The 14,635-nt window shown below is 43.8% G+C and overlaps 1 pseudogene; it reads right to left on the bottom strand.

Moving 5' to 3' along the window:
• Window positions 1-4,065: 4,065 nt before the first annotated feature.
• LOC133888564 (lycopene epsilon cyclase, chloroplastic-like) lies at window positions 4,066-14,026 on the bottom strand (annotated as a pseudogene).
• Between the last annotated feature and the right edge of the window lie 609 nt (window positions 14,027-14,635).

The raw sequence follows: 14,635 nt of genomic DNA, 5'->3' as shown, positions 1-14,635 counted from the left end.
TTAGAAGTAAAGCGACTCAATTTGCTCACAGCAAATGAGATGTCAGGCCTTGTAGCACCAGTTAGGTACATGAGTGATCCAATAATTTGAGAGTATCAATTGGTCCCTGCCACTTTTGTTATTCTTTCAAAGTATCACACTAAGATCATAAGGTGTTGGAGAAGGCTTGCTGTCCTGATAGCCAAAGCGGCTCAAGACCTTCTCAATATAAAGAGATTGTGTAAGAGTAATCTCATTCTCTCCTTTGATTAACTTGATGTTTAAGATTACACCAGGCTCATTTGTCCCAAATATCAGTATGTCATCAACATACAAGCACAATAAAACTCCCTCACCCCCACCATGGCGATAGTACACATATTTATCTGCCTCATTGACTGAAAAGCATGCAGATGTTAAAGTTCTGTCGATCTTCTCATACCATTGTTTAGGAGCTTGTTTAAGGCCATACAATGACTTCAACAACTTACACACCATACCTTCTTGACCTTTTACTACAAACCCATCAGGCTGTTCTATATAAATTTCCTCGTCCAACTCTCCATTAAGAAAGCTATCTTAACGTCCATCTGATGAACGATGAGACCATGTGTGGTAGCCAAGGAAAGTAGCGCACGGATAGTAGTCAATCTCGCAACAGGTGAATAAGTGTCAAAGAAGTCTTCACCTTCCTTTTAGGTATAACCCTTGGCCATAAGCCAAGCCTTGTACTTTTCAATAATACTGCTGGGCCTAAGCTTCTTCTTAAACACCCACTTGCAATCCACAGGTTTGCATCCATAGGGTTGTTCTGTGACCTCCCAAGTTCCATTTGCGAGGATGGAATCCATTTCACTCCGTACAGCCTCCTTTCAGTAGTCTGCATTTGGAGATACAAAAGCTTCTGAAATAGATTTGGGAGTGTCATCCACAAGGTACACAGTGAAATCATCACCAAAAAACTTTGCAATCCTTTGTCTCTTACTCCTCCTAGGAGCTTCACTGTCACCCTCCTTAGGATCTTACTCATGTACTTGTTTAATAATCTCAAGAGATGGAGTAGGTTTAGAGATTATCGCAGAAGATAGTCTAGATATGCTATGTAAATCTTTCATAGGAAATATGAGTTTAAAAAACGTTGCATCACGAGACTCCATCATTGTATCAACATGCACGTCAGGTACCTCAGATTTAACACCTAAAAACCTATAAGCAATGCTCCAATGAGCATATCCCAGAAAGACACAATCCACTGTTTTAGGTCCGAGATTGCACTTTTTAGTTATTGGTATATTGACTTTCGCCAAGCATCCCGAAGTGCGCAAATAAGAAAGTTATGGCTTTTTTCTTCCCATTCTTCATATGGGGTTTTCACCTTATCCTTGAGAGGAACTCTATTCAGGACATGACATAAAGTCAACAGGGTCTCCCCCTACCATGCCTTAAATAATCCCGCTGTGTCTAACATGGTATTAACCAAGTCAGTCAATGTGCGGTTCTTCCTTTCGGCAACCCTATTTGATTGGGGTGAATAGGGAGGCGTCATCTCATGAATAATCCCATATTTCTCATAGAATAAATTAAAATCACTAGATAAATACTCTCCACCACGATCTGTCCTAATTCTTTTGATCTTTCTCTCTAGTTGATTCTCAACTTCTGCCTTATAGATTTTAAAGTGATCTAGAGCCTCATCTTTCGTTTTCAACAAATAAACATAGCAATATCTAGTCGCATCATCAATCAAAATCATGACATATCTTTTTTCACCCGTCGTCAACACACCATTCATTTCACACAGATCTGAATGTATGAGTTCTAGAGGTGCCAAATTTCTCTCCTCAGCTGCCTTATGGGACTTACGAGGTTGTTTTGATGGCACACAACTATGACACTTAGAACCTTTGACCACAGAAAAATTTGGAATTAAACTCATGTTGGAAAATCGAGTCATAGAACCAAAATTCAAATGACATAACCTTGAATGCCAAACATTAGCATCATCATTAGCATTGCCACAAATATAGTTCACATACTTATTGCTGAAATCAGAAAGGGAAAAACGGAACAAGCCTCCGCACTCATAGCCTTTACCAATAAATTATCCATGCTTTGACACTACTACTTTATTCAACTCTAACACCACCTTAAACTCGTCTCTACAAAGAAGGGAGCCGCTAACTAGATTCTTGTTCATTGTAGTGATATGGTGCACGTTCCTCAGTTGAACAATCTTTCCCGAAGTAAACTTTAGATCTACCGTGCCAACACCACGAACAGAAGTATGTGACCCATTCCACATTAGGACGGAAGAATCATAGACGTCCTAATAAGAAGAGAACATTGAGATGTTAGCACACACATGAACATTGGCCCCTTATCAATCTACCAATTAGTAGACTGAAATACTGAAAACACTGAAGGTAAATTTTCATACCTTTCAGCTCTATTTCCAGCTTCGCCAATGGTCACCACATTAGCAATCTTTGAGTTCTGCTTTTGTAGAGCCTTTCTTCCCTTGCGGTCCGGACAATCCTTGGCGAAATGTCTAATCTCACCGCACACAAAGCAAGATAGTTTTGTTGTGTTCAACTTCTTCTTCTTGAAGGTGGTAGTTTTGTTTGGCTTATTATCTTTCCTTTTGTTCTTGTTGTGGAAGGCTTTTGCACCATATTGGCGCTAGTCTGTCCCTCGCCTCCTTTTAGACTCACATCCTTAGCCCGAGCTTTCTCCTCAACATCAAGAGACACGATCAAACTCTCAACAGTAATCTCTTGTCTCTTGTGCTTTAGAACAGTGGCAAAGTTTCTCCACGAAGAAGGTAACTTGGCAACGATGCCTCCAGCCACAAACTTGTCGGGTATATTGATCTTGAAGAGTTCGAGTTCCTTCACGATGCACTGAACCTCATGAGCCTGCTCGACTACAGAGCGATTTTTAACCATCTTGTAGTCATGATACTGCTCCATAATATACAGTTCACTTCTTGCATCTGATGCACCGAATTTAGCATTCAATGTATCCCACAGCTTCTTCGCACTTTATATGTGCATATACACATCACAAAAACGGTCACCAAGAACGCTAACAATGCATCCTACAAAGAGTGTATTGGCATCTGTGAATGCCTTTTCCTGCTCTGCAGTAAGGGTTCCTTCCGGCTTGCCATTAGCCACCCAGTAGACTTTCATAGCCGTCAGCCACAGAGTAACATTGACTTGCCATCTCTTAAAGTGCACACCAGAAAACTTGTCTGGCCTCAGTGCATCGACAAAACCAGCCATTGATAAACCTAAGTGCCTACAATAAGGTTTTTGGATTGATGGAATATAAGACACTTTTAGGTTTAATTTAATCCATATATAATTCATAAGCAAAAACCGATAAACTGATATGATCATATCATCAGAGCATAATCTAGACTTCTGTATGAAATCACTACATATGACTAGATCTACTGTACTTAAAATTAGGAACTGTAGGAAATTAAGTATGAGAAACATGATTTTTACGTACTGGTCCTGCGTGGTGAATGTTGCTGAAGACGCTGGTTGCACCTGTTGATGGCACGATCGATCCTACTGATGACGCGCCGAAATTGTTGACGATGACAGCGGGCAACGTCCAAACGATCAGGAAGACGAGCCGTGGTGAAAAACTTAAGCAGTCGCACGGAGCGTTTCCCAAAAACCTTATTTGCCCTCTCCTGATGCAAGATCTCAAGAGCGAGAATTTCGAAGACCTCTCCCGGTTGCCGGTGCATGCCGACGCCAGGATGGAGTAGACTACAGCGATAGCACAGTAGAGAGAGAAAGAGGCAAAACCCTAACTCTTATATAGACTCACTAAATGAGAACGTTCTTAATTTTAAAGCTAATCTCAGTTAGCAGTCTATGTTGTATGTGTTTCCAAAGAGGTGATGACCCCTTACATATATATGGGAAAAATCCCACACCTCTATCTTCATTAGCAATATGGTACTAATAAAAGATAAGTCTCAACATGAGTCACCTCTCCGCAATATGAACCTTTGAGATTTATTAAAAATTATTATATAGACCGACCCCAATAATTCTAACAAACAATTGATTCCTCTGCTTTTTATTGCAGCACGCAGCATGTGCCTCCCTTCAGAGAATTCTATCCCATCACCAGAGCCAACATAAAAATCTGAAGGGGCATTCTAGCATCGCAAGTAAACCCCATACGCTCTCTAAGTTATGTACAACTACAAAACTGTACAATTTCTAGTGTTCTTGCAGATTGTTGAGATGGTTTTACAAGGTCAGGTATGTCTTGATCATTGTCGCGCCGGTCCGGTCAGAGAGATGTCTGACGAGGTTCATTCGCAACTTATTTGGTGCTATTGCAAACATGTAGAATGAAAATAGTATGAGATCCACCGATGAAAGAGTCGAGCCTAGGAATCCTCGCCACATCCTGTTGAGGAAAATAATGGTTGTCAAAACATTTTGAGAATGATAAACTTCAGTACACTGAAAGCTGAAACAGGGCAAAATTGCAACCACGACTGTAACTACCATTTCGGCACCCTGAAAAAGCCTTCGAAGAATGTTTGTATGCCTTCGTTATTCAGTTGGATTATCAATGCCAATCCAAAAAGGAAGAACGAGCGTTGACGTTTCCTTTCTTGAGGCCATAGTGTTCTCCATGCTGAAACATCATATAACAATTAGTAGCAGAAAGTTTTGCTCACTTATCTGAAACTTTACTTCATAAAACTGTGCTTGTCTTGAAGCGATGTGATAATAATGCCAGTCAAGTTGTGTGAACACCAGAAGAATGCTTACCGAGCATCGATGGACTGTAATTTTGAGAAGCTCCTGGCACATATTGTGCAGAAACTCGGTTCCTTAAAATGTCGGATATCACAGAAGCATATCTCGGAGCCTCAGACAAAGATCTGACCACCGAGTATCCTATGCATTTTCAAAAACGTTGTCAATATATGTAAGGAAGGAAATGGTGTGTGAAAATTCAGGATTTGTTCATACCGGTAGCTGGATGCACCATACTTGCTGCAGCACCAAATGCAAGATTTTTCTGATCTGTGTTCGGTAAGGACCCTCCAACAGGAATGTAGGACCATTCCTGAAACCAAGATTCAGCATTTCAGTTGATTTTCAGCATACATATGAATGATATATTAACAATGCTATTAACTCTTAACTTCTTACCTCCTTGTAAACTTTTAGGATACGAACTCCCATTGCATCCAACTGATACATCAACCTCTTCTTAAGTAGATCAAAGGACATGGCATCTTTGGAAGCTAAGCATGTTTCCTGTGATGAAGTTCTTAGTCGGAAACTTAAAAGCATGGAAAATGCTTGTAGCAGAATCACGGAAATAACAAAAATTATGTACAGACCTCGAAGAAAACTCGTGTGGATGACATGGGCATAGCATATAGGAAAGTGGGATTTTCTTGTTCAGAGTGTGAGAATTTCTCTTTGAAACAATTTCTGTAGTCCATGAAAACCATTAAGCTGGGATCATATGGATTGTTTTCCACCTGAAAATATCAAATCATTCTGAATGAACAAACAACTAGTACTGAAATGGTATGTTGAAAGTTTCATCTATAAAGAGTAAACTGATCATATGTGAATTATGAAATGAATGATAAACAATGAATTGAAAGGAACAACTTCTTCAGTCTTTGTGTACCTCAACTTCTACTCCGTATGCAGTCTGCACACAGACACGGGGACCTCCAACCTCGTACTCTAGAAGCCTACCAGATGCTGCCCCGGAAGCAACAATGGCAAGCCTGCAAAGTATCTCACGGTCCCTTTCGCAACAGACTACTCTATGGCCATCTGGAGATTCTATGATCCTGTCCACCTTTGAGTTGAAGTACGTAACACCAGCTTCATAACATCTGCCGATGATTTAAGCGTTGTTACTTTTCAATGTCAATCATATTATATCATGTTGCTTGGTAATTGATAATTCTGAACCCCAAGACTACCACATGAAAAAGCCACCTTCTCAGCAACTCCTCATGCAGGAAGTCACGGTGCACCCTGCCATAAGAACGGCCAATTAGTATCGGCTTGTTACCATCTAGGTACACAATAGTATCCTTCCAGACATGCTCGATACAGCTCTCTAGACCAAGATCTGGACAGCAAAACAGAACAAGTATCATTACTCTATTGCTTTTCATTTTGGAGAAGCCATCATGTTAAATTATATTGGGAAAGATGTTAAGCAAGTAATCGGCATTGCATTGCGGCAAATAATACAACACTCCACCTTTGAATTCATCCTCCCACACACCGTAGTTGTTCGTAAACGGAAGGTCGGGGCCAATGAGGCCAACGGTGAGCCCTTTCTTAGCTGACTCTGAAGCTAGAGATAGGCCGGCAGGACCACAGCCAATGATGACCAAATCAAGTATTGAATTTTCATCAGATATGGGCAACAGCTGCAAACGAAGAATAAGGTCACATTTTACTTACCTGAGGTGTACAACAACAAAAACTTATTTATGCCAATACCATCTACATTTGAACGATAATTCCTTTATCCTTAAAAAAAGTAGCTTGTTTGGAGGTTTTCAGTAAAACAAGAACTCAAACATCCTTACCGTGGTGTGTTTACGGCACAAAAGTTTAAGTTGAATTTTTGGGCAAACCTAGTAGGCTAGAGACAAAGTCCCTGTGTGTCATGTTCCAGAACCTCTGGATCAAGTCACAGAAAAAATGGTATGATTTTGGGCGATTGCCTGCGTCTAGACTCTAGACTAATCCACTTGACTAACTGAATTAAGATAAGTCAATTGTGTGACATTAGACTGGAAATACTGTGCGTGTACAATCCAATGAATTCAACATCATCGTGGGATATGCGATCAGGCAACGTGATTCCGATAGCGGAATTAGTGAGAAAAAAAGAAGAAATGCTTATCATGTGCAAACTCCCTAGGACGTGTGACTGTGACTAATCACAATAGCTTGCGTCTTGTGATAACCGGGCCATTTTAGGACTGTTCCTCATTTGATTTGTCAAAATTGGCATGATGTGCAGTTAGTTACACATGAGAAACTAAAGTTGCGAAATAGTGGAGGTACGCTAATTTCAGCATGAAATGCATTATATTTTTTTTAAGAAACAGTGCAGGAGCGCTGACAGTCAATTAAGCGAGTGAAAGAAGCTTAATAACATGGCCCCTTCGAAGCAGCCTTCACATGATTGCCTTTAGTTTTTTATTAAAAAAAAACTCCATTTATAGATGGATATCATTCTTTAAAAAAAATGTGAACTCGGATTTATTCACCTTTTATCCAAATAAGAGATCATTCTTTCTGGAACGTGAACCATGGTGGAAGGGGAGGTTAAACATTGTCCCTGTCTGGCATCAAGCTCAAGCGGGCCCAAGGACGTCCTTGTAGCCAAAGCACATGAAGTACAAGTTTTTTTTATTTTTATATTTTTTTATTAAAAATTTAAATAAATAGATTCTCCGTAGGAGAATTTACAAAATTAGGCGTCTGCAGCCCTCTCACCCCCTGAGAGAGCGGCAGGCCTAACCGCCCCTCAGAGGGCGGCAAGGGGCCCCCCTTGCCGCCCTCTGAGGGGGCGGTTAGGGCGTTTTCTCTCTCTAAAAATGTAATTTTTTGTGTAATTGAAGAAATAAAAAGGAAGGGGTTTAAGGAAATTAAGAATTTAAATTTGGAGTAGGTTATGTAATAGTTGGAGAATAAAAAATCAGTAATTAGCAGTCGCAGCATTTTACGTGGATATGGGGTGCGAACGAGGACAAACATAGTATTAAATATAGGGTGAAAACATTACAATACAATGTAACCGCGACGACACGATGAGGAAACAAAGGTGGCATGTACGGTTCGCACTAAGACTTACTTATTAGTGCGCCGATCCTAATCATAACATGCCTTAGGGAGGGAAAGTATGTCAAGTTATATTAGGTACTCTACACTGAGTGCATCTAGGATACTTTCACTTTCGGAGGGCATCGGGACCTGCCGCCTTAGCACGGCGGGTTCTCTCCCGCTTCCTTTCCCTCCCAGCCTCCCGAGCCTGAGCCACGGTACGGTCGTGCGCCGCCTTCCTCATGCGCTCTTCTTCCTCCCGCTTGAGGCGAAGTTCCTCTTGCTGTTGCTCGTACTCCCGACGGGCGTACGCTTCCCTTCTCCACCTCATGTTCATGTCGACCCACTGCTTCTGTGAGTCATTTTGCTCATTGTCGAGCCACTGAATAAAATCACAGAGGGGTGGAGGGGACTGAACAAATGGAACAAGATTAGCGGTTAGTAAAAGAGGGTGCGAAATCGGAAGAGATGAGGCGGATATCTGTTATCGTACCGGTCGATAACCAGTTGTTGCATGTTGAGGCTTGTCATACTCGTAGTTGGTACACATGAAGAAGCGTAGCCCATAGGTGTATGAGATGTCCTGCGACTCGCGGAGCTTACAAAGGTCACCACAGAAGCACATTGGTGATTCGAGACCTTCAGGTATGGTAGTCCCCCAATGTTTCTTTGGTGGGTTTGATGGAGCTGAGGAAGACATTGCACTTGAGAGATATGAGAAATGAGTGATGCTTCAACGTAAGGAGGTTCGGCTATTTATAGTTGGGGGAGGCAAGAGCATTGCATTCGCTCTTGAAGAAAGGAGTGAGGGCAGGGGCGTAGCTGGTGGCAGGAGCATCGGATTCCATCTTGAAGAATGGGAAAGTTGTGTCATTGATCATGGTCAGAGATTCCACATTTATTGGTACCCGTGTTGTCATTTATTGTTTGGAAAAAGCTGGGTAATGTTGTCACGTCTTGTTTAAAGCCTGCACAAGGAGCCATGTCTTGTCAAGTCATGGTTAAAGTTTAGTAGTGTGGTCACTTCTTCGTTAAACGTGTCTGAATACGAAATGCATTTACGACATGCTAAGTCGACCATACAAAATAAACGTGTCTGAATACATAGGAGTACATCACGAAGCGATTATGCATATGTAAGTTACATAAAATGTAAAATTCTACTGCTGCCTCCCTCGTTGCCGTCGTCCGTGCGCCCCATCGTGGTCCCGATGCCGCTGGTTAACCCTCACGTGACCCCTGGAGTAGGTGAGGGGGTCGGGTGGATAGACGTGTCTGGTAGGCCTAGTAGGGACCACCGGTGTCGAGGCCTCGTCCTGCGTGGGCTGTGTCCGAAGGGGAGCACTGGAAACCTGGGACCGCTGGAGGACGTCGTAGTCAGGTGTGCCCCTAAAGAAGTCACGGACGAGGTCGTACGCGACGTCCGGGCCAGCATCATCCTCTTGACTAGGGTAGGAGGACTGTGAAGGCTCCGCAGGCGTCCATGTGTACTGGCTGGAGGGGCCTACAAACAAATAATCACGTTAGATACGAACAATGTGGTATTGGAAGTAGTAGTAAAAATTGTATAATTGTACCTACGTGGTATGACGGTGCAGCAGAAAAAGGCCACGCTGTCGTGCCGTAGTATGGCTCATACGTTGCGGGCAGGGTCGGGCGTGGGGCCGCCAAAGATGGACCGGCCTCATCACCGAAGTAACCTGAGCACAATATTAACTTATTTTGCTGAAAGTATTAAAACTAGGATGAAAGGTGCCGCCAGTACCTGAGGGTGGACGCACTGGGCTCGATCTACGAGGTTGCGTCGAGACTTGTGTAGGCGAACCTAATGAAAGTTTAATAATCAATGCAGTAGTAAGTAAAGGATATTGTTCAATATTATTCAAAAGTATAATTCATACCAAGTTGCTCCGAGCCTCCATGACGTGGTAGAAGGGGCCGTGTGGGTGCCGATATGGATGAACGACGGTGCACGTCTGACGGTCGAGACGACTCGGCGTGGACACCACTGGACCTGGGAGGCGCCCCTGCTACATTTGTGGTAGATCGGCAGGAGGTAAGCTTCAAGGCGCGCGCTGTCTTGTCGAAAACCCGCTTGATGAAGCTCGCAACATCCGACGCACTTAGGTGGTGCCCTTGCCGGAGGTGGTCTATGGCCCCAGCTGCATCCCTATATACATCATAAACGATATCTGCCTGCGGATACGAACAGAAGTAAACAATTACAGTATATGGTTATGGACTACTGACTTTAAAAAACAACTTACTGCTAATGCAGCGTCCTCGTCCCAATGCACCTAGTATGCCTCCGTTGTCGACGCGATATGGGGTCGGACACCCTTTGGGGTGTAGGTGACACGTGTCCGTGTACGTGGAATGTACCACCGTAGGTACTCGTTGAAGTTCCACTCGGTGTGGGGACGAGCCTCCTCCACGATGTCCTGTAGCGCTTGGGCCCATGTTGCCACGTAAGGGGCCAAGCGCTCTACCCAGAGGTTGCCAGCTGGCTGGCCTTTCCGTGTGTACCTGCATTTGAACCACGGTAAATGTAAGTCACAGTAAAACGAAGGTTGCGAAAACTGTAATTTTGCATATGTACCTCTGGACTTGCACGGGGCGGTACGGATGTGGACGAGAGGGAATGCCTGGTGACGGCCAAACTGCCGCATGACGCGGTGCGGTGAGTACTCTTCGACGTAGATGTCGAAGACAAGCGGCGCCTTCGTGAGCCAGTACTCCTCGTCGCGGGTACACAACGGTGACAAACCCAATCCTGCACGCCCTTGCACTGCCAAGATGTTGTATGGCTCCCATACCACGTCGTCAGGATGTAGCCTGTCGAACTGGGTACGAAAATGCTCGTACGCGCTGCGAGACTGCTCGTGCGCCCAGTGTGGCTATGTGACAAACATCAGTACAAATCGTTAGAGGGAAAAAGAACACGAAGCAAATTGTTAATATAAAATACGTACCCGACGACGGCAGCACATCGAGGCCATAGTAGGCGCGTCCTTGTCCAGCTCGCCGTACCATTCCTCTGGGTACGGGGAGCGGTCCACCACCGGCCTGCCTATGGAGAAATGCTCGTATGACCATAGCTGCAGAAGAAGTGGACACCCGGCGAAAGTGACTACTGGCTCTTTCTTCGTGCACACGTCGCAGAGCGCCCGATACGTCGCAGCAAGAACAGCGGATGCCCAACTAAACTGCAGGACTTGGTTGTTACCATCGACCCCAATTGCAGACAAAATCTGCCCTTTGTACTTCCCAGTTAGGAATGTTCCATCTAGGCATATGATGGGTCGGCAATATCGAAATGCTTTTATAGTTGCAGCGAATGCAAAGAAAGCACGCTGCAACACTCTTTTTCCGCTGTACTCCACATCAGTAGAGGGGTAATGCTTGATATCATAGTAGCTGTCTGGATTTCTTCCACAAATTGTGGCTAATTGACGAGGTAGATTGTGATATGAATCTTCTTATGTTCCGAACCTTATCTCAATAGTCTTTTGTTTCGCCCTCCATGCCTTCGCATAGTTTATTGTGTACTGGAACCTTTGCTCAATAGCACAGCTTATTGATCGTGGCTCATACCTTAGGTTGTCCACAATCTCTCCGTACATAACATTTGCAATGAAAGCATAAGACAGGTTCCGGTGGGCGAACTCTATTTCCTCAATGTGACAATTATGTTCCTTAACTATTGAGCATTGCTAGTAGTCAACCCATTTCCCTCTGAATGCGTGCACCCGCCAAGGGCACTGAGGTACCAAACACTTCACATCGTACCCCCTTTTACTGGATTTAACAACCTTGAATTGCCTACAAAGAGACAACGACCAGAATTTCACTGCATCAATAACTGCCTCTTTTCTAGGGTACATAGCACCCTGTGACACCTCGTTCTCATGGTACTGCCACTGTGTCCGGTCAGCCTCGCTAACCACCAGCTTCGAAAATTCATGATCCCTCCACTCTGCAAGAAATGGAGCATTACCCTCCTCATCAGACGAATCCCCATCGGTAAGGCCTTCCTCCAACTCTTCATCCTCCAAATTCATATCTTCAATGATGCTAGGGATGTGCTCCCCTTCATCAGCTACACCCATCGGTTGCAGCTCTGGAACATCACCAACTTCCTCCCTGGACCCGACATTAGTCGCCTCTGATTCATCTTCCACTGCCTCACTTGGTCCTACTACTGCTTCCGCAGAGTTCACCTCATTTTGATCTTTTAGGTACGCCTCAGCTAACAAAACAAGCGGCAGGCCACGTTCACAACATATATCTATATACTGCCTCCAAGTTGATGTGGCTTCGATGGGAACAAGCTCACCAAAGTATCCATGACTAGCACGGTTAAGGACAGCTTTCAACTTCAGCTCATATTCCTGCGGATCCAGTTGAAAAAACCGCATGAGCCATTTGCACACACCCACAATGGTCATCTCATTAGCTTTACTAAGCCCCTTCATGACATGACAAAATCTAGACAGATCTACACCGTTAAGACCGTACTTAATTTCATCCTCACCATAATATATCTGAAAAATTAATTTATCTGCCATCCCTGGAAACACCCGCAAACATAACCAATGTTAAGACAATAAACTATATTTCTAATTATCAGATAAAATTATTTCTAAATTCTATCCTAGGTTCACAAATTATCATATACTACTACCTCCTACGTCCACAGGTACAACCCCAATATAGTGAAAATAATATACTAAAAATAATATTCTACATTGCACTGCTATCGTACAATTTTCTAAATAAATTTGATAATTTTCTAAACCCTATGTCATAAATGTCTAAAACCTATGTCATATACTACTACTGCACAAATTAACAACAATAAAAAGGAAAAAAAGACTTACCCGAAATTATTCTTCAAATCCGCGGCTCAAATGCAGCAGGGTTTCGCCGACCTCTCTTCCTCCCCTCTCCTCTCTTCTCTTCTCCTCCCTCTTCTCAACTTTTTCTTTTTTCGGATTATAATGAAATTTTGGCCTATTTTTCGGTCTTTTTATAGGAGAGGGCGGCCGAGCGGGCAACGCAGCGTGGCGGGCGGGGAGGCCCCTTACCGCCCCCTGAGAGGGCGGTAAGGACCCCTACTCGCCCCCTCAGAGGGCGGGTACGGCCTGGGCGGTAAGGACCCCTACTCGCCTCCTCAGGGGGCGGTAAGGGAGCCGGTCGGGCAGGCAGGCCGTACCCACCCTCTGAGGGGGCGATTAGGCCTACCGTCCTCTCATAGAGCGGTTAGGGCCTCTAACCGCTCTCTCAGAGGGCTGCAGACGTCTAATTTTGCAAATTCTTCTGTAGAGAATCTATTTATTTAAATTTTTAATAAAAAATATAAAAAAAAACTCCATGAAGTACGGCATGAAGAATGACCATCGTGGACTCATTACACTAACTGAATGGTGTTATATTTTACTGTACTCTTAGGCCACGTACAATGCGTACATGTGGCCAACCGGTTGCTAATTTTTCACACCACCGTGGAGCTTGCCCTGAGCGCTTGCATGTGCGTCGCTGCTCGCAAAGGCGTCGGCGCTTGGAGTCGTTTGAGCATGGAAAATGACAGTTTAAGTGTGGAGATTAGTGTGAAAAATTAGTAATTTGCATTGTAGATTAAGACTCTTATGCAAATATTTCTTTATCATCTCTGATTAAACGTCTATCTAAGCATCTTTGCGTTGTACATACCCTTAGCAATTCTATCTCCTACATTTAAATCAACTTTATGGATTTTATGTCCAGTAAATCCTAAATACTAGTACAACAAAAATGGACGAAATCTATAATCATGATCATTAGAACATGCATAGAGAACATGATTAGAGAGAAGCGAGGGAATTAAGAGTAGTGATCACCTTGGAGGCGATTTTGGTTTGGCTTTCCATGGGCTTGGTGGCCTGCATTTGCACGTGGAGCAGCTCGCCGCCGCCGCCCTTGCGGTAGTCCTCCTCTTCGGCGAACTCCACCCCAACCGCGACCCCCGCCTCCTCGTCGTGCTTCTCCGTCGCTATGCACCTCACCATACTGCCGCCCAGGCGTCGCCCCACACCCGCCAGCCGTCACCTCTCTGTCTCCGCCTTGCCCGCTTTGCCGCCGACCGCCCCGCGCGGCAGCACGCGGAAACCGAACGGCGCGGAGATCATTGCGCCGGAGAGCCCCATTGCGCCCGCGGGCTCTCGCCTCCTCTCCCTACGTGGCTTGCCACACGGAGTCGCACGGTGGTCTGGTCAGAGCAAAGGGAGGAGGAGGTGGAGAGAGACTGGCCGTACCGCAGTATACAGGGATCCTGTGCAAAATTAAAATTACATCTTTTTTTCGAATACAATTGTATTTGTACCATTAAAAACAGAATTAATATTATATATGGTTAATATTTATAAATAAAAGAGGAATATGTGGTCAATATAATAATGTCTAAATCTCTACTTGATAAGCACTAATTATCACTTATTAAACACAATGGAATGATATTTGTGGAATATCGTATCTTTTCTTTTTCTACAGTTACGAGGATAAAACGCACACACTACACACTCGCGCCTATAAATAATATTATTGAAAATACTCGCGTGTGTAATTCATGGGCACTAGGATTTGAATTTTGATGGCTGGAGTCATATTCTGATGCGTAATATTGCAACCAGAGAAAACAAATCTAGGTGAGTTGTGGTTTGTAAAGAGTCTATTTATATTCTATATACTATACCATATTATCTAATTTGAACAGATGATGAAAATCTAGTTGCACCTAAAGGCTAAAACATGCTTAA

Source organism: Phragmites australis, chromosome 1 (assembly GCF_958298935.1).
Source record: "Phragmites australis chromosome 1, lpPhrAust1.1, whole genome shotgun sequence".
In the NCBI taxonomy this organism is placed as follows: Eukaryota; Viridiplantae; Streptophyta; class Magnoliopsida; order Poales; family Poaceae; genus Phragmites; species Phragmites australis.
Note: the sequence above shows the minus strand (reverse complement) of the source record. Positions and strands in the feature narration are given on the sequence as shown.